Source organism: Halichoerus grypus, chromosome 12 (genome assembly GCF_964656455.1).
Source record: "Halichoerus grypus chromosome 12, mHalGry1.hap1.1, whole genome shotgun sequence".
NCBI lineage: Eukaryota > Metazoa > Chordata > Mammalia > Carnivora > Phocidae > Halichoerus > Halichoerus grypus.
Window position 1 is genome coordinate 22,770,755 of NC_135723.1, and position 20,115 is coordinate 22,790,869.

Below are 20,115 nucleotides of genomic sequence, written 5' to 3' on the forward strand. Positions count from 1 at the left end.
TGGCTACGATTGGCATACACGTTTATGTGAACAAATGAAGCCGAAGATGAGCATCCTTAGATCCACCCTCTCTCATGCTCACCAGAAAACTACATGGTAATGATCAAAAGTCTGAACCCTAAACCCAAAACTCCTGTTTGTAAAATGAGCATGATTAATAGTATTTACTTCATAGTTTACTGTAAAGATTCAGTGAGATAAAATATCCAAAAGCATTCAGTATAGTGTCTGGTGCATATAAGCACTCAACACATATTGATAATTGTAGTAGTATATATTTTGAGATATTTACCCATAATTTTTTCTTCTCTCCATTTTCCTTTTCCCTTCTCCACCGCTCAAAATTCAAAGAGATAGCTACATGTTCACTCTCTCAGGGAAGGGATCAGAACATGGTTGAAAACAGCTGGGCCAGCAAGTTTTTTGACTTTTATTTCTAAAAGTCCTGGAAATGATAAGAAGACTGAAGAACAAAATATTATGGCCATAAAGGTGGGTAAGGATTTCTCCAAGACAGAAACAAAATATCCCCAGGCTGTGTGTGAAGGATGGGGGGTTCTGCAAATATGTCTGTCTTTAGGAAAAGGGGGAACTTTTAGGCCTTGCTTCCTGAGCACAGAAACTAGGAAGGTACAATCCCAGTGAAAGAATAATTACATGGTGTGTTGGGGTCAACAGGGTCATAGACAACCCCACAATAATTTCCATACTCCAAATGCCTCGTGAAACAGCAGAATTCCTGTGCTCCTGGGATGCCAAGCAAAAGACAATGTTTATATCTGAATGAGCCATGATGCATTAGGTATGTATTACTGTACAGAAAATTACCTCTCCAAAACTGAGTGGGTTAACAACAAACATTTATCTCACATAGCAGTGGCTTAGCTGGGTGCTTCTGGCTAGGGGTCTCTCATGAGGCTGTAGTCAAAATATCAGCTGTGCCTACAGTCCTCTGAAGACTTGATGAGGGCTAGAGAATCCACTTCTAAAATGGCTCCATTACATGGCTGGCAAGTTGGTGCTGGCCATTGGTAGGCGGCCTGTTCCTCACCACGTGCACCTCTCACAGGGCTGCTTGAATATCCTTGGGGCATGGTGGCTAGCTTCACCCTGAATGAGACATCCAAGACAGCAAGTCAGAAGTGGCGATGTCTCTTTTTTGACCTAATCTCCAAAGTCACGGGCTATTATTTCCCCTGAATTTTTTTTTTTTTTTAAGATTTTTATTTATTTATTTGACAGAGAGAGACACAGTGAGAGAGGGAACACAAGCAGGGGGAGTGGGAGAGGGAGAAGCAGGCTTCCCGCTGAGCAGGGAGCCCGATGCGGGGCTCGATCCCAGGACGCTGGGATCATGACCTGAGCCGAAGTCAGATGCTTAACGACTGAGCCACCCAGGCGCCCCTAGTTCCCCTGAATTCTATCTGTCACACAGACCAACCCTCATACGATGGGGGAAGGGGTGACACAAGGGGATGGAAGTCAGGAGGTAAGAATCATGAGAAGCAGGCTACCACACGGACAACTGGGGTGGTAGCTGTTTCAGCGGCAAGCTGCTTTGCCTGATCACCTCAGCCAATACCGGACAACTTGCCAAGCTGGAAGATACCAGAACCTAGCATAATTGGGGGAGGAGAGGCTTAAAGGATTGCTCTTAAATTTTCCATCAACTGGTGGGATTGGAGGCACAAAACAGAATTTAAACTATCACAGAAGGTAAAGAAATGTATTTTTCTTATACAGTTTATGAATAATGATAGCAACTGCCATTATTATTGTACATATGGGAATAACTCTACTTTTGTATCGTTTTTCCCAAACAGTTCAAGGTGATTCAAGTTCCACTAATTCTCAACTTGGAAATCAACTGTAGAATCAATTGGGAATTTCTTTTTTTTTAAGATTTTATTTATTTATTTGAGAGAGAGAGAGACAAAGAGAGCATGAGCAGGGGGAGGGGCAGAGGGAGAGGGACAAGCAGACTCCCCACTGAGTGCAGAACCTGATGCGAGGCTAGACCCCAGGACCCCAAGATCATGACCCGAGCCCACATCAGATGCTTAACTGACTGAGCCATCCAGGTGCCCCTCAACTGGGAAGTTTTAAGAAAATACCCACCCACAGAGCTACTGATTTAATTGATCTGGAGCAGAGCTGGGGCAACAGTAGTTTTAAAAGCCCCTCAGATGATTCTAATACGTAACTAGGGTTGAGACCCAATGGCTTCTGCAAATCCCAGGCCTTATTGCTATTTCAGACATCTATGATTCTATCAGGAGTTCACCTTATAGGAAGCTGGCTAATTCTTCCTGCCAACTGCCTATGACAGTTTTCTTTAAAAACACCAGAATAACTTCTCAGCATTCTACTGGAGAGAAGAGCAAAGGCTAAAGTTTGCTAAAAACAAAAGAGGACCAATGGAATCTCAGTTGGCTCTGTATTCTCAAAAACAGTCAGTGCAACCCTGCCTGTTAGGCCTATCATCCTCAGCAAGTGGTTAAAACTGAAGCCTCACCCATCAACTATAATCTCTCTCTTTCTCACACACGCACACACCCCTCCACACTTTCTCTTCTTTTATTCTATCTTTCCTGACTTCTTCAAGAAATCTGACACTTTTAAAATATATTCATCTCTCTGGACTTGAAGGATATAATTGATCTCTAGTTCCCCTACTTTTGTGACAATTTCTTGTTTTTTGCAAGCTGCTCTTTCTCTGCCTGCCTCTTAAATGATAGTGTTCTCTAAGATTCTGTTCTCGGCTTTCTTTTCATCTCTTATACATTGTTTTCCATAAGCAGAACAATTTATTTCCATAGTGTCATCTCTACCATCTATTTATTGACAATTCCCAGGTCTTTATTTTCCAGTTCAGGCTTTTCTTTGTGTTTCAGACCTGCATTCAACTGAGGCATCTGAAACTCAACATGTTCAAAATGTAATCATTAGCCTTCCCCACATCACCTCCCAACCTGCTTCTCCTCCGCCCTTTCCTATCTTATTGAATGGCGCCATACTTTTCTACTCATTCAAATTAGAAAACAGAAGTCATCCTAGAAGAGAGGCTGCAACCTCTCTGCTTATTTGTTGAAGTCGTTTTTATCTGATTCAGATAGAACTTTAGAAAACTTTGTGCCAACATTTGAGATTTGGGACATTTCCCATAGAAACATAGGTTTAGTTTCTCTTCAAAAATCAGAAGATGAGGCAACATCAGGTCCTATCTGCATGGAACAATCAGCTAGAGCTGAGTAACAGATGTCCCAGTTAGACTCAGATAAGCTCTTAGGTCATGCAGTAATTGTAATGGCCACAGTGGATGCTGAAGCTCCTTTTATTCATCTCTGTCATCTGTCTGGCTCTCCAGGCATCTGAGATTCTAACTCTTGTCCTAAATCCTTCCTCTCGCCATACCTCCACTACAATCAATCAGCAAGTCCTATAGATTCTAGCATTTCTCCAATCTGTCTCCCCCCCCCCTTCATCTTGATTGCTACATTCCTACTTGAGGATCTCAATCATTGCTCATCTGGACTATCGTTAACAGTTTAACCTCCCCAGCTCCACCTGTCTAATCCACTGCTGACCCGTCAGTGAAGTAAACTGATGTTATTATCCTGCCAAAACGACTTTACTGGCTCTCCACTGCCTACAAGATAAATTTCAAATTCCTTTAGTCCATGGTACCAGACCATCCATGCCCTGACCCCCACCCACCACTCCAGCCTGATCTCACTTTACTCCATCTAAATCTGCCAAACAATTCTGCTAACCAGGTAGACTGCTGCAAACCTCTAGGTCATGCTGCTTTTTATGCCCAGAATATCTTCGTCTCATCCACTGAGCCCACACAACCACATTCTTAACTCCACAGAGTCAGTTCAAGTGTTGTTTTCTTTTTGAAGACTTTTCTGCCTCATTCCCAGTCCTGCAGTTAGATGTGACCATTACACTCCCAACTCTACCGCTTTCTGTCCTCCGTAAGACTATTTTGCCAATTGTGACATTCTATTGTTCCTCTTTGTTTACTGGCTTGTATCCCCATCTATTATAATGTCAGTTCCTTAAAGGCTGGGACTCTACCTAATTGGTCCTGTATTTCCAGACTCATGCGTGGTGCAGTAACTGTAATGTGCAGCTGCTTAATAAATACTGGCTGAATGAATAAACGAATGATTACTTCAAATGATTACTTACAAGTAGGGTGTTCTCTTAAATAGGTTGATCATTTTCTTATAGTCCTCTTTACACTACTGATTTGCTTTTGTTCAGGAGTTAGGCAAGGGTTAAAAATTTCAGCTCAGTTCAATCAAATTAACTGAATTTCTGAAATAACAGGGGCTCAAATCATTGAGGTATGTTTGTATTAACAATGTTTCCCTAGTTTTATTTTTAAGACACCATATATTGCTTCTGACACCTAGGGGCAAATGATTGATAAGCAATTTATGACTCAGGTTAATTATACCATATGTAGGGCACACTTCAATGTGCCTATGGGTATAGCTTATAAATAACACTAGGTTATAGCTGTCAATCCTCTTAATGAGGAAAAGAATACAATAGGACCTTTAAAGAACCAATTATGCACCAACCAACTTTTACAGCATAAGGGAGTGTAAATGGCACTTCTCCAGGTAATATACTTTGTATTTCTCTTTAGAAAAGCATATTAATATAAAAGTAAAAATATTTAAAACTTCAAACTTTCAGATAAAATCACATAAAAACTTTTCTTGGAGTTCTAAAGACATTCATTCAGGAAAAATTTATAGAGTACCTACTCTGTGCTGGGTACCATTCTAAACTCCAGGAATACTGCTGCCTTTACAAAACAGGACTAAGGGATGGGGAAGCCAGTACAATACACCAGGCTGCAAGATAAGAAGGGAGCCCAGGGCTGACTATGGAACAGATCAAAACAAATGCCACTTTGCTGGGGAACTGAATAATTTTTTTTCACCAGCACCAACCCACAATTAAATTAATTGTAGAGGTACAGTTTTAAATAGAATGGTCAGGGAAAGCCTCACTGAAAAGGTGGCATTTAAAGCAAAGACCTAAAGGTAAGGGAGGGAATGAGTCATGTGGATACCCGCAGAAGAGCATTCCAACAGAGGAAATAAGCAGCAAATGCAGACAGAGGTCCAGAGGTGGCTATACGCCTGGAGCTTTCACGGAACAGCAAGGAAGCCAGTGGCCAATATGCCGACAGCCAGGGAACACAGAGAACAGTGAAGAGATTTGATCAGAGGTAATCTAGGGGAGGGGAGGGGAGGGGAGGGAAGGACCAGGACCAGAATACACAGGGCAGTGCTTCTCTAATCTGACAGGCCCAATGCTCTCTTTCTAGAACAAATATTTTGTATTCTTCCTTTACTATCCTGAAATTGACCTCACAGATAATACAACCTACCTATACACCGAACTTCAAAAGAAACAATATAAATGAGAAATGAATGAAAGAACCTATAATAGAAATGAGAGATAGACGAAACTAATTTAAAATAATTTATTTTGCAATACGTAAATGCTCAGACATGAACACTACAAATGACATAATGAAATGTGTCACCTTTATGTAGAATCACTATAAATGTGACAGCTACAAGTACAGACTGATAGAGGAGTGTATTCTTGGAAACTCAAATGCCACAAATGGTGACGCTGCCTCAGTCTCTGACATGCTTTTCCAAAATGGCAAACCTCTGGTAAAATTCTGAATGGAGTATCATCTTCCCTCAATTTACACGATAGCTGCATTTCTGGAAAAGCAAGTGTACACTAAAACCATGCAAAAAATATTTTGTATTTATATACAAATGGAGTTAGGTTCCAGGCTCAGATTATTATAAACAGATTCTTCACCTTCAGAAATGTCCAAAGGACACCCAAAAGTCATGCAGAAGACACACGAGGGGATTTTTTGTGGTGATGGGAATGTTTATATCTTGATTATTGTGGTGGTTACCTGGATGTGTATATTTATCCAAATGCATCAAAGTGTACACTTAAAATGGTGTATTTTATCTTACACCGCTAACCCTCAAAAAATATATTTATAAATTGTATCTCAAAAATTGATTTTTAAAAATGTCATGCAGGATGAGAGAGAATTCTTTAAAGTGAGAGAATCTGCGGGATGGGCCAGCAGCCCAGGCCCCCATACACTAAATGGTACTCAATCATGCTATGTCCAGAAATGTTTGCCACAGATTTCCAAAGTACACCCTAGTGAGCAATACCAGTCCCACTGAGAATATTACCTGCTGTCTTTTAGTGGGATGGGAAGCCACTAGAAGTTTTGAGCAGAGGAGGGATGTAACCTGACATGTCTGAAAAGGATTGTTTTAACCTTTGGGGCAGAGGTAGGCAAAGATCATAAAAGGCAGGTGAGAGATGACAGTGGTTTGGCCAAAGGTAGTAGCAAAGTAGAAACATAAAAAATGTTTATTAGATTAAAAGAAGAGTAGTAATTTTCAATATTCTTAACAATACTCCTATAACACTACTTCATTATGTGATGCAATTAAAAAACACCTTGGGGTTCTAGCTATGCCATCTTATATCTAAATATAATGAAGCGGGGTACCTGGATGGCTCAGTCGGTTAGGCATTCGACTCTTGATCTCAGCTCAGGTCTTGATCTCAGGGTTGTGAGTCTAAGCCCCATGTTGGGCTCCACACTGGGCATGGAGCCAAATAAATAAATAAATAAATAAATCGAAGCATTATTTTCTGGTGAAATGATATTCAACAAAAATGTTTTTTAAAAAACTCTGCCTCAAAAAAGAATATTTCTTTTTTTAAGACTTTACTTATTTGTCAGGGAGGGAGAGAGAGCACACAAGCAGGGGGAGCGGCAGGCAGGAGGAGAAGCAGGTTTCCCACTGAGCAAGGAGCCCGATTCGGCACTCGATCCCAGGACCCTGGGATCATGACCTGAGCCGAAGGTAGACGCTTAACCACTGGGCCACCCACGCATCCCAAAAAGAATATTTCTTGCTTAAGTAAAATATTTTATTTTGGCTATTTCCTTGATATCTTAAGTTCAGTGTAATGAATATCAGTTTATTGTCTGAGCTTTTCTAAGTGTAGAAATTTAATAGATTATGCTGGAATTGTTTAAAGACTAGAACCTACTAAGTTGAATATTTTAAGCTCTGAGATGGCAGATAATCTCTTATGGTTTGTCTTGTTCTCTTAAAACTGAAGAACAATTAATTGAAGATTCAGTTTGGCTGACTCCAGGTACACTAAAGTTTTATATTTAACGTCCAAATTTTTCCCGTGAAAATGTCAGAAAAGTATTTATGAATGAAATGATTTCTGAGGTTTACTTCAAAATAATCCTGTGCGGAAAGAAAATTGAAGGGATTTAGATGAAAGAAGACTAGCCCTATGTTGATAATTGTCAAAGCTGATTAATGAAGAATGGCTATTCATTTCACTATTCTCTTTACTTTCGTATAAATTTACAATTTTTCACAATAATAAATTTTAAAAATCCAGGGCCAGATAATTCATTCACTACTTGGGCCAGACTTTTACTAGGGGCTTGGGAAAGATTTATTAGCTTTGAGGATAACACACATTAAGGAGTTCATATCCTAGATACATAAACAATTATAAAGCAATGTAAGGGTTATAATATTGTGCTAAATGTATAAAGTGCTATACGAACAAAGAAAGAGTGACTGATTGGTGAAATCACAGAATCTTCCCAGAGGACTAATGTTCAGATTGGGCCCTGAAGGTTAAATAGGCTTTTTCTGAAACAAAAATAAGGTGAGAAGCCTCCATAGAGAAGGCAACCTAACTCTGGAAAATGATCATATTCAGGCATTAAGAGGAATACAGAAGATAACAAAAGAAATAAAAAGGTGTCAGTTGTATTTTTACTGCCAGTACCTAAAACAGTGACTAACAATATACTGGATATCAAAATTATCCTACTGGAAAAAGCTAATGTTTGAAAGAGTAATAGGAGGAAAAGAGCAGAAAGCAGTGTTTTAAAACCCAAAAAGAAACAGCCTACAGAATGGGAAAAAATATGTGCAAATCATGTAACTGGTAAGGATTTAGTATCTAGAATATATAAAGAACTCTTACAACTCAACAATAAAAAGACAAAGAACCCAACTAAAAAATTGACAAAGAACCTGAATAGACATTACTCCAATAAAGATACACAAATGGCCAACAAGCATACAAAAAGATGCTCAACATCAAAGTCGTTTGGAAAATGCAATTCAAAACCAAAATGCAATTCAAACCCACAAGGATGGCTAAAGATTAAAAAAAAATTTTTTTAAGGAAAATAACAAGTGTTGGCAAGGATATGGAGAAATCAGGACCCTTGTACATTGCTAGTGAGAATGTAAAATGGTGCAACCACTGTGTAAAACAGTGTAGTGGTTCCTTACAAAGTTAAACGTAGAATTACCATAGACCTAGTGATACTGCTCCAAATACACGTACACGTATGTTCATAGCAGCACTCTTCACAAAGCCAAAAGATGGAAACAATGTCCGTCAATGAATGGCTAAACATATGTGGTATATATATATGCAATGGAAAATTATTCAGCCTCATCCAGGAAAGAAAATCTTGTCACATGCTACAACATGGATGAACCTTGAGGATCTTATGCTAAGGGGAATAAGCTAGTCAGAAAAAAGACAAATACTGTATGATTCCACTTATTTGAGGTATCTAAAGTAATCAAATGCATACATACAGAAAGTAGAATGGTGACTACCTGTGGCCATGAGTAAGGGAAATAGGGCTGTTGATATTTAATGGGTATAGCTTTTCAGTTTTGCAAGATGAAAAGGTTCTGGAGATCTGTTTCACAAAAATGTGGATATACTCACACTACTGAACTGTACATTTTTAAATAGTTAAGATAGTAAATTTTTATAAAAAGATTACTTATTTGAGAGAAAGGGCGTGCGCACAAACGCATGCAGGAACAGAGGGAGAAGGGGAAGGAGAAGCAGATTACCCGCCGAGCACGGAGCCCAGCTCGCGGCTCCATCTCAGGACCCGAGCCGAAGTCAGATGCCCGACTGACTGAACCACCCAGGTGCCCCAGATAGTAAATTTTACGTCACATTTTTCTTTTAACCATAGTTTTTTTTTTCTTTTTTTTTTTTTTTTAATGAGGCAAGACACTACTTAATGTAACACTGGACATTAGAACAATAAAAATTTTAAATCCGAGATAACAGTTATTTCTGGGGAAGGAGGAAAGGGAAGGACTACAAAGGATCTCAATTTTATCTGTAATGTTTTGTCACCTAAATAAAATCTGAAGCAAATATGGCAAAAATATTAGAATTTGAGATAAAAAAAATTCCATTAAATGAAAGAAACCAGGCACAAGGGGTCACATATTATATGATTCCATTTATATGAAATATCCAGAATAAGTAAATCCACAGAGACAGAACACAGATTGGTGGCTGTCAGGAGTTGGGGGGAAAATGGAGGAGTAGGAAGTAATTGCTTAATGGATACGGGGTTTCCTTTTAGGTCATGAAAATAGCTTAGAACTAAATAGAGGTGGTAGTTACACAACTGAATTGCCACTTTAATTGCCACTGAATTGTTCACTTTATTTTTTTTTAAGATTTTATTTATTTATTTGAGAGAGTGAGAGAGAGAGCATGAGACGGGGGAAGGTCAGAGGGAGAAGCAGGCTCCCCGCTGAGCTGGAAGCCCCATGTGGGACTCCAGGACCATGACCTGAGCCAAAGGCAGATGTTTAACCAATTGAGCCACGTAGGCGCCCCTGAATTGTTCACTTTAAAATGATCAATTTCATGCTATGTCAGTGTCACCTCACGTTAAAAATTAGTTAAAACTAAGGGGAGAAATTCAAGGAAGGAAGGGTATTTGTCGAAAAGGGTCAGGTGCTCCAGACAAGTCGAGCAGGATGTAAATGAAGAGATCATTAGATCTGGCAAGTAGGAAGTCCATTTAGGAGAAGTGCGCCAGTAGTCAGACTGTTATGGGTCACAATAGATGGGCCAGTGTAGTAGCTCATGGTAGTCTTGCGCATTTTGTAGAATAAGGGGAGTCTGTGGAGAGGAAAAGGCTGAACACAAGATAAAGAAGAGGAGAAATTTGTATAGCAGAACTAGAAAGAGGTAAAAGAGGGCACAGAGGGTTGACAGGGGAGAGGTTAGCCTCGGAAAGGAGTAAGAGTCCTAACAATGGAGTGAAGTAAGTATGGGGTAAATTTATAATTTCCAAATTTTACTTGGAGAGCGGAGAGAGTGAGTGGGTTCAAACTTGGTAACTCCTATTTTCTCTAGGAATGAGGAAGCAGGGTATAGGGCTTGTGGAGCCATGGGAGTTCCAAGAATGAATAAGAGAACCGCCTTTAAAGAAGAGTTAATGCCTGTTTTTCTCAAACTATTACAAAAAATAAGAAAGGAAGGAAAACTTCCAAATTCATTCTATGAGACCAGCATTACCCTGATACCAAAACCAGATAAAGGCACTACAAAAAAAAAAAAGAGAAATATAGGCCAATATCTCTAATGAACATAGATGCAAAAATCCTCAACAAAATACTAGCAAATCAAATCCAACAATATTTTAAAATAATCATTCACAGGGCGCTTGGCTGGCTCAATCAGAGGAGCATGCGATTCTTGATCTTGGGGTCTGGGTTCGAGCTCCACGTTGGGTGTAGAGATTACTTAATAAATAGGGGCACCTGAGTGGCTTAGTTGGTTGAGCACCCAACTCCTCATCTCAGCTCCGGCCTTAATCTCAGGGTTCAAGCCCTACACTGGACTCCACCTTGGGTGTGGAGCCTACTTAAGAAAAATAAAATAAATAAATAAATAAGTAAACTTCTTTTGAAAAATCATTCAAGTGGGATTTATCACGATCAAGTGGGATTTATTCCTGGGTTGCAAAGATGACTCAATATTCACAAATAAATCAACTTGATACATCACATCAATAAGAAAAAGGATGGTTCTTACCATACGATCATTTCAATAGATGCAGAAAAAGCACTGGACAAAGTACAACATCCACTCATGATCAAAATCCTCAATAAAGTAGGTTTAGAGGAACATAACCTCAACATGATAAAGGCCATGTATGAAAAACCCACAGGTAACATCACCTTCAATGGTGAAAAACAGAGCCTTTCCCTTAAGGTCAGGAACAAGACAAAGATGTCCACTCTCACCACTTTTATTCAACATAATACTAGAATTCCTAGCCACAGCAATCAGATAACAAAAAGAAATAAAAGACATCCAAACTGGTAAGGAAGAAGTAAAACTTTCACTATTTGCAGATGACAATGATACTCTATATAGAAAACTCAAAAAACTACACCAAAAAACTGCTAGAACTGATACACAAAATCAGTTCGCAGGAATCAAAATCAATCTACAGAAATCTGTTGCATTTCTATACACCAATAATGAAGCAGCAGAGAGAGAAATTAAGAAAACAATCTCATTTACAGTTGGTATTACAATTTACGATTGCACCAAAAATAATGATACCTAGGAATAAACCTAACCAAAGAAGTGAAAGACCTTTACTCTGAAAGCTATAAAACACTGATGAAAGAAATTGAATTTGACACAAAGAAATGGAAAGATACCCCATGCTAATGGATTGGAACAACAAACATTGCTAAAATGTGTATACTACCCAAAGTACCCAAAGTACTCTACACATTTAAGGCAATTCCTATCAAAAAACCAACAGTAGGGAGCCTGGGTGGCCTCAGCTGGTTAGGCGTCCAGCTCTGGGTTTTGGGTCAGGTCATGATTTTAGCACCGTAGGATTGAGCCCTGTGTCACGCTCTATGCTCAGCATGGAGTCTGCTCAAAATTCTCTTCTCTCTCTCTGCCCCTGTCCCCACTTGTGAACTCTCTCTCTCCATTTCTCTCTCCCTCTCTCTCAAATAAATAAATAAATACAATCTTAAAAAAACCAACAGTATTTTTTACATAACTAGGACAAATAATCTTAAAATCTATATGGAACCACAAAAGACCCTGAACAGCAGAAGCAATATTGAAAGAGAAAAGCAAAGCATCATAATTCCAGGTGTCAAGTTATATTACAAAGCTGTAGTAATAAAAACATATGGTACTGGCACAAAAATAGACACATAGATCAATAGAACAGGATAGAAAATCCGGAAATAAACCCATGATTATATGACCAACTAATCTTTGACAAAGGAGGAAAGAATATGCAACTGGAAAAAGATAGTCTCTTCAACAAATGGTGTTTGGGAAAAAGGGACAGCTATATGCATAAGAATGAAACTGGACCACTTTCTTACACCATGCACAAAAATAAACTCAAAATGGATTAAGGACCTAAATGTGGGACCTGAAACCATAAAACTCTTAGAAAAGAGCACAGGCAGTAACTTCTCTCACATCAGCAGTAGCAACATCTTTCTAGATATGGCTCCTGGGGCAAAGGAAACAAATGCAAAAATAAATTTTGGGGACTACATCAAAATAAAAAGCATCTTCATAGAAAAGGAAATAATGAACAAAACTAAAAGACAACCTACAGAATGGAGGAGGTATTTGCAAATGACATATCCAATTAAGGGCTAGTATCCAAAATATCTAAAGAACTGATACAACTCAACACCCAAAAAAACAAATAATCCAATTAAATGGGCAGAAGACATAAACAGACATTTCTCCAAAGAAGACATACAGACGGCCAACAGACACATGAAAAGATGCTCAACATTACTCATCATCAGGAAAATGCAAATCAAAACCACAATGAGATATCACCTCATACCTGTCGAAAAGTCTAAAGTCAAAAACAGGAGAAACAACAAGTGTTGGTGAGGATGTGGAGAGAAAGGAACCCTCGTACACTGTTGGTGGGAATGCAAACTGGTGCAGACGCTGTGGAAAACAGTATGGAGGTTCCTCAAAAATTTAAAAATTGGGGCACCTGGGAGGCTCAGTAGGTTAAGCATCTGCCTTCGGCTCAGGTCATGATCCCAGGGTCCTGGGATTGAGCCCCATGTCAGGCTCCCTGCTCAGCGGGGATTCTGCTTCTCCATCTGCCCCTGCCCCTACTTGTTCTCTCCCTCCCTCTCTCTCTCTCAAATAAATAAATAAAATCTTTTAAAGAATTACCATATGATGGAGTAATTGCACTACTGAGTATTCACCCAAAGAATATGAAAACACTAGTTTGAAAAGATATGCGCTCCTATGTTCATAGCAGCATTATCTGCAATAGCCAAATTATGGAAGCAGCCCAAGTGTCCACTGATTGATGATGAATGGGTAAAGAAGTTTACGTATGTATATAGATATATATGTATATATTACTCAGCCATTAAAAAGAATGAAATCTTGCCACGTAAGTCAGTCAGAGAAAAACAAATGCCAAACGATTTCACTCATATGTGGAATTTAAGAAAGAAAACAAACGATCAAAGAAAAAAACAAGGGAAACCAAAAAACAGATTCTCAACAATAGAGAACAAAGTGATGGTTACCAGAGGAGAGGTGGGTGGGGGAATATGGGAAATAGGTGAAGGGGATTAAGAGTACACTTGTCATGATGAGCACTGAGTAATGTATAGAATTGTTGCATCACTATGGTGTACACGTGAAACTAATATAACACTGTATGTTAACTATAGTGGAATTAAAAAACCAAAAAAACCACAACTGCCCCATTCCCCCTACCCTCAGGCCCTGATAATCACCAATCTACTTAATATTTCTATGAATTTGAATGTTTCAGATACCTGATACAAATGGAATCACAATTTATTTTTTCGAATTTTATTGAGAAATAATTGACATACATCACTATGTAAGTTTAATGCATACATCATGACGGGCTGATTTATATATATTGTGAAATGATTCCCACAATCAGTTCAACTAACCTCCATTATCTCATATAAGATAAGAAAAAAAAGCTTTCTCCTTGTGAACTCTTAGGATTTATTCTCTTAACTTTCCTATATATTATACAGCAGTGTTAACTATAGTCATCATGTTGCATATTACATCCCTAATACTTATTTAATCTTATTAAGTGGAAGTCTGTACTTTTTGAAAATCTTCCTCCAAATCCCTCTCTCCTCCACCATCTGCCTCTAGTAACCAAAAGTCTGATCCCTTTTTCTATGAGCTTGGTTTCTTCTTTTCTTTTTCAGATTCTACATCTAAGTGAGACCATTCAGTATTTGTCTCTGTCTACAATTTATCTTTAATCTAAAATATTAGCAGTCACTGAATGAAAGGGATTTTTGCTTGTTTTGTTTTGGGGCTTTCTGTTGATAACTGGGTCTGAGTCCAATCAATACACTGGATGGATTTTATATGGTACAATCATATTTCACAGCCCTTGTTAATGATCCATTCCTGAATATAGAAATTAAATGTCATTATGTTGAAGGATCACTAATTAGATGCTAAGGTACTAGTTGACTTTGAAGTTATTTATAAAATTTTAATTTTTCTTTGTTAAATGAAACAGTGTTAAGAAATATGAGATAGAAAAGTTACAGGGTGGATTTAATTACTGCATTCACCTGCAGTTAGTATTTATTATTACACTATTTGACTTTTGTTATGTAACACTGGAAAATTTTCATTGAGCAGAGAGTCACTTGGATTTTGGTTCCAGTTCTGCCATCTATGTGACCTTGGGCAGATCATTTTAATTCCTTTAAGCTTAGGCATTATTATTCCCAGTAGCATTCTAATGCATAAAGAAAGGAGATAATCATACCTGGCTTACCTACTTTAGGACAGAGTTATGAGAATAAATGGGGAGTATTAGGTCAAAAAGCTCTGAAATATTAGCTTTAGGAATACATACTAAATATTAAAGAAATATCATCCTTTCCAAACTTCTCTCCATTTTTATGTCTTTCTTCTAAAAATGTTATGCCACACTAGACTAAAAAGTTATACTGTTATTTTCCCCAGTTCCCTATCTGTTGGACTACATACCTCAAAAATAAACTCACGGATTAAAGATGGTCAACAGCTTTTTTGCTGTAACAGGTCTAGGAATGAGGGAGTAAGGGATATCAGGAATAAATTAGAGAAGAATTTCCCTCCCTTCTTTCTTATTCACTCTCCCATAACTTCCTAGTTAGGAGTCCTTTAGTTTGAAAGTACAAAGAAGACTGAGGGATGTTTCTAATGACAAGTTAATATTAGAAGTTCTACTTTGGGAGAATCTCAGGAATGGTTTGACTCCTCATCTGTAGTTTCACTTAAATTACACCAGGTATTAAAGCATTGTGACTCAATGGTTTATGCAACAAGCTGGAAACTCAGGACCTGTGGGTTCTGGATACGCGTCTGACATTTGTTTTTTACAAGTGAGCTGGTCATGTTCACTCCCGTGTTTTATTTAGTTATTCATCTATTAATGAGGACAAGGATGCCAAATTACCTCCCAGAGTTGTTAAAAAGAACAAAAAAGAACTCACAAAGAGTTATAATGCCTTGTAAGCCATAACAAAGGTAGTTTTCATGAGAGAATAGTTGTAAAAATACTCCAAAAGTTAGAATTTCTACACAGATATAAAGCATTACTTTTACCTGAGAGGGGAAAGGGATACAGTGAATATGAAACAGGTAGATAATCCTGAAACCCATTCTGAATTATTGGTTTCAAACTCTCACTCCAACCTTCACAAATGCACTAAGAAGATAAATTCTGAAACCGGTATTTTGGCTTTCTTTTCATCCCTCATGTCTTTACCCAGAGTGAAGGTGGCTAGTGAGTAGGGCAAGAGCCTAAAGAAGAAAAGACAGGAGGTAAAAAATTAAAGGGCCAGAAAGCATTCATTGCTTATTTGTTTAACCGGCTCTTACTTTGTGTTTTCTGGGAGCAAGGGTGATGTGTGGTACACTAATTCTGCAACACACCTCCTGGAAGACGAAACCAAGGCTTAGAGAGCTGAAGTGACACCCCAGGGAAGAAATCGAGTGGGCGCTTGAAACTTCATCTCTCTCACTTCAGAGCCCAGGCTCTTTATTCTTGCCCTATTCTGTTTCAGGAAAAGCAGAATCTATTTATGGAATAAATGCCAACCAAACCTGTCCTGAAAAGTCCTCAGTCAGTCAAGTTGTCCTAGGGAATCTCCCCATCTCTCTCATGGCCACACAGGTCATATTGTGACATCTCTACATATCTCTGCATGCCTGCTTAATGTTCCTTTCGTGACTAACCAGATTCTTTATAATTTCTATTCTTACAAGGCCTGCCCTAATTGTATCCCACGGCATTCAGCTTCTGCCCTTGCGGTTTCATGACTTAACCTCTCTAGGTTTCTAAGTTCAGATTCCGAACAGTGAGAACTGATTGGCCATGGTCATGCTCCTACACCAAGCCACAGGTTGCTGCTGGCCAGTTTACATGGATTGGTTAATGTGGGTCAAGTGCAGCTGTGGCTGAGGACATGCGAGGTGGTCTTTTCTTGAGAATCTTGTGTAAACAGGTCAGCATTTCGAAACTTAGCCTGGGCTATTTAAAAAAATCTCCCAAATAAGAGCTGCTTTCATTTTTCATTCGGGTGTTTTTATTAAAGATATTGCCATTCTTCCTATCTATCATCTAGATTGAAAGTCTAAAAAATCTGAATAGATTTAATTTTGTTGGAAAAGTAATGCATACACAGAAAAATATTTAGAATATAAAAGGGTATACACATTGGAAGTTGTCTCCTTTCTACCAAAAATTGTCAAGGCCTTCCTAGAGGCAAACACGGCTAACAGTTTTTGAAATATCCTTCAGAAAAATTCTGTGTTCAAGCATTTTATCCACATTCCATTTTACATAAAAGTAAGAATACATAAAACACAATGCCTAGCTTTTCTCATTTAATAAGAAGATCTTGGGACCTATTTCACATCAACATACATAGACTATTTTTTTCATATTTTGAATGGCTTCAAAAAACTTAATTAGGGGCGCCTGGGTGGCTCAGTTGGTTAAGTGGCTGCCTTTGGCTCAGGTCATGATCCCAGGGTCCTGGGATTGAGCCCTGCATTGAGCTCCCTGCTCAGCGGGGAGCCTGCTTCTCCCTCTCCCTCTTCCTCTGCCTGTCATTCCCCCTGCTGTGCGCTCTCTCTTTCTCTCTGTCAAATAAATAAAATCTTTTTAAAAAAAAATTTAAAAAACCTTAATTATATGTATGTGATTTTGTTTTTTAACCAGTGCCTTTTGATATGCAGGCACATTGTTTCTACTCTTGCCATTATAAATAAGGCTGCAATAAGCATAGATGTTTGTATACAGCTATAAATATTATCTATAAATTTTTCAGCTACAACATGCATGATGTTTCCATTTTTATACATTTATGGCCAAACTGCCTCCAAAGATGTGCAGATTTCTCTCACCATTTGTGCATGAACGTTCCCATTTGCCCAAACCATGCATAGTCCTGTGTTCCGTCAAACTTTCTGATCTCTCCCAATCTGGTAATTTCAGTCATTTTTAATTCTACCTTCTTTCTTGTCCACTAAGTCAGTCAGTCACCTAGTTCTGTGAGTTCTTTGTCTCTCTCACCTCCATCTATGTCTTTGTAATTGTGGTGCTATGACCTTAGTTACAGCTTTTGTTGCTTCATATATTGGCTCCTAATACCTCATTCCATTCTCTCCCCTTATTAAGTCACAATTTATCCAAAAAATGCCAGATTACTATTTTCCTATTTTTCCTTCTATTCTCAAAAACCTTTGGTGGCTCCCACTGACCATATGAAGTCCAAATCATTAGCCAGGCATTTAATGCTCTCCAATCCCTATCTACTTTAGCACCTTCACAGGCATATAAAAGTTCTCCTTCAAACTTCTGCTTTGCTGTCTTCATGTTTTTTGTTTCAACACTTCTCTTATCTGGGCGTTCTTCTTTCTGTTCAAACCCAATTTCACATATCCTTCAAGGTCCTCTGTGACCACTGCATGTGATAACTGGTTCACAAGTCTCTCTTCTCAGAATTGTTAAACCACTCAATGTCCGTATCACTCATTTGGTATTTATTAACTCACGATATAACTAAGTTTATTGTTTTTCCTGTCTCCTGAACCAGGCTATAAACTCTAAGAAGCCACCCCTAAAACATTTTTGTATCTCTCTCACACACGGCACAACGCCTCATATTCTGAGGTGCTCAAAAATTATTTGTAGATCGAAACGTGACCTAAGTATACTAAAGTGATGAAAGCACAGCTAAGCCTTTGCAAAAGAGTTGAAATACATAAGGGTACTTTACATTTGTTTTCCCTAACCTTTATCAGACGCCAAAGGTAGCTGTTAAGAACTCAAAATACACTCACGTTTTATAAGAAAGAGAAAATTGCCAGTAAGAGGAAAAGTAAAAACACTGCAAAAACACTAGCCAAAATGAGACTCAATAACTCAAAACAAGTAACACTTTCCATCAGACTGTCCCTAGACTATTAGACAACTTGTCTAGCATATAGTCTTTATCAACCACCCTGTGGTTTGTTCATTCTTTTGATACAGCGAAAGTACAGGCACTCCTGATCATCTACCCACTTCTTTGCTTAGAGTCTAATTTCTTTCCCAGTTCTGGGGGAAAAGGGTTACCTACAGTGAGCTGTCTTGGTAGGTGAGCAAGCCCAGATCCTGATCTTTTCTTACATCCAGTGAAACTGAGTCTCAGGATCTGATTAAAGTAAAATACTCCAGACCCTTGCTTCAGATAAAGCTTACCTTAGAAACTGAACTATTCCTCTAAGTAAATTTTTAAATACAGAACAAAACTGTATCTTTTTATATGCACATACAACATATAAACCTATAGGAAGAGATTTAGAAGGGCACACCTGGAAATGCGTATTTCTGAGAGGAGGATTGGATTGGATACATTAGTTGTTATTATTTTTAAACTTATGTTTCCTATTTAACCAGATTCCCCAGCTTATCTGTAAAAAATGTTTTTTGTGGGTATAAGGGACTAAAAGAAGTCCACGGATCAAATCCTTCACTTCTGCCACATTACCACATCTTTACCTTCCTTAGTGAGAGGCAATGTAAGTGTTGTACTGAAAGCAATAAGATTTGAGTTCTCGTTTTGTCTCTGCTAAGAATATGCTGGGGGAGATCTTAGACAAATCGCTTTTTTTGTAAAATGGTGAGTTAGACTAAAACAGATATTCTCTGATTACTAGAAGATTTGCAAAGATGTATGAAAATTTATAAAGTCCATTCTATGGAGAAAAGTCACTTCTGAAGGGCTGCGAATCTAAGCGCAAGACGACAAATTCCCTTTCATTCAGCAAACACTGAGCCCTCGCCACATGCATGGTAGGTATTAGAATGCACTCCAAATCTTAGACGCTCACTCGCCAGGGTTTAGACGGATTTGCCAAAGTTCTTTCACTCAAGAAACGTTTCATTTCTCTTGGCCGTAGCCATTCCCCAAAGTGGCAAGGTCTACTTGCCGTCAACAGTCACCAAACCACTAGTAAGATGAAGACATACCTGCTGTGAACGCGGGGGTGACACAACTACAGTTCCCAGCATGCCTCTCTTTCCTACCACCGCCCTCTCCCGCCCCGCCCCTGGATTCCCGCGGGCCGGGACTTGTAGTCCCAGCCCACAGCCGTGGGCGGCGCGGAAGCACTCTAAAAATATGCTTTTCCCCCTAGTAGGCCGTGAGCCCGCAAGTTCCAACTATAATCTTATGCGACTGACTAGGGTTTACCCTGCTCAGAGGCGAATTCCCTCCTTCCAGACCTCCTCAGATCTACTTACAGCCCGGGCGGGACCACGCCCCGGAAGTAGAGTCAAGTCGCCCAGACGACAGCCAAGAGCCTTCCAGCCACTCGGAGAGGGGCTGGGACCAGCGGGGCGGGCTTGGGGGGAGTGGTCCAGAGGCGAGTTGGGAGGGGGCGGATCGGGCGTCCCAGCGCCTGGGGCGGAGCCACAGCACGGGGCCGCGCGTCGGGGTGGCGGCGGGGCCGCGCCCGTGGGGAGAGGCGGCTGCGGCTGCTAGTGGGGGGGGGGGGGTGAAGGAGGAACCGGGAAGGGGGGGCAGGGCGAGCGGAGAGCCGTGTTCCTGAGGCGGTGGCGGC

The 20,115-nt window shown here is 39.4% G+C and overlaps 1 long non-coding RNA gene across 1 annotated transcript; it reads right to left on the reverse strand.

Moving 5' to 3' along the window:
- Nucleotides 1-407: 407 nt before the first annotated feature.
- LOC144379728 (uncharacterized) lies at nt 408-19,809 on the reverse strand. Its single transcript, XR_013443100.1, has 2 exons — nt 19,746-19,809; nt 408-1,110 (listed from the first exon to the last, which is right to left on the reverse strand). It is a non-coding gene; the product is annotated as an uncharacterized LOC144379728 (long non-coding RNA).
- Between the last annotated feature and the right edge of the window lie 306 nt (nt 19,810-20,115).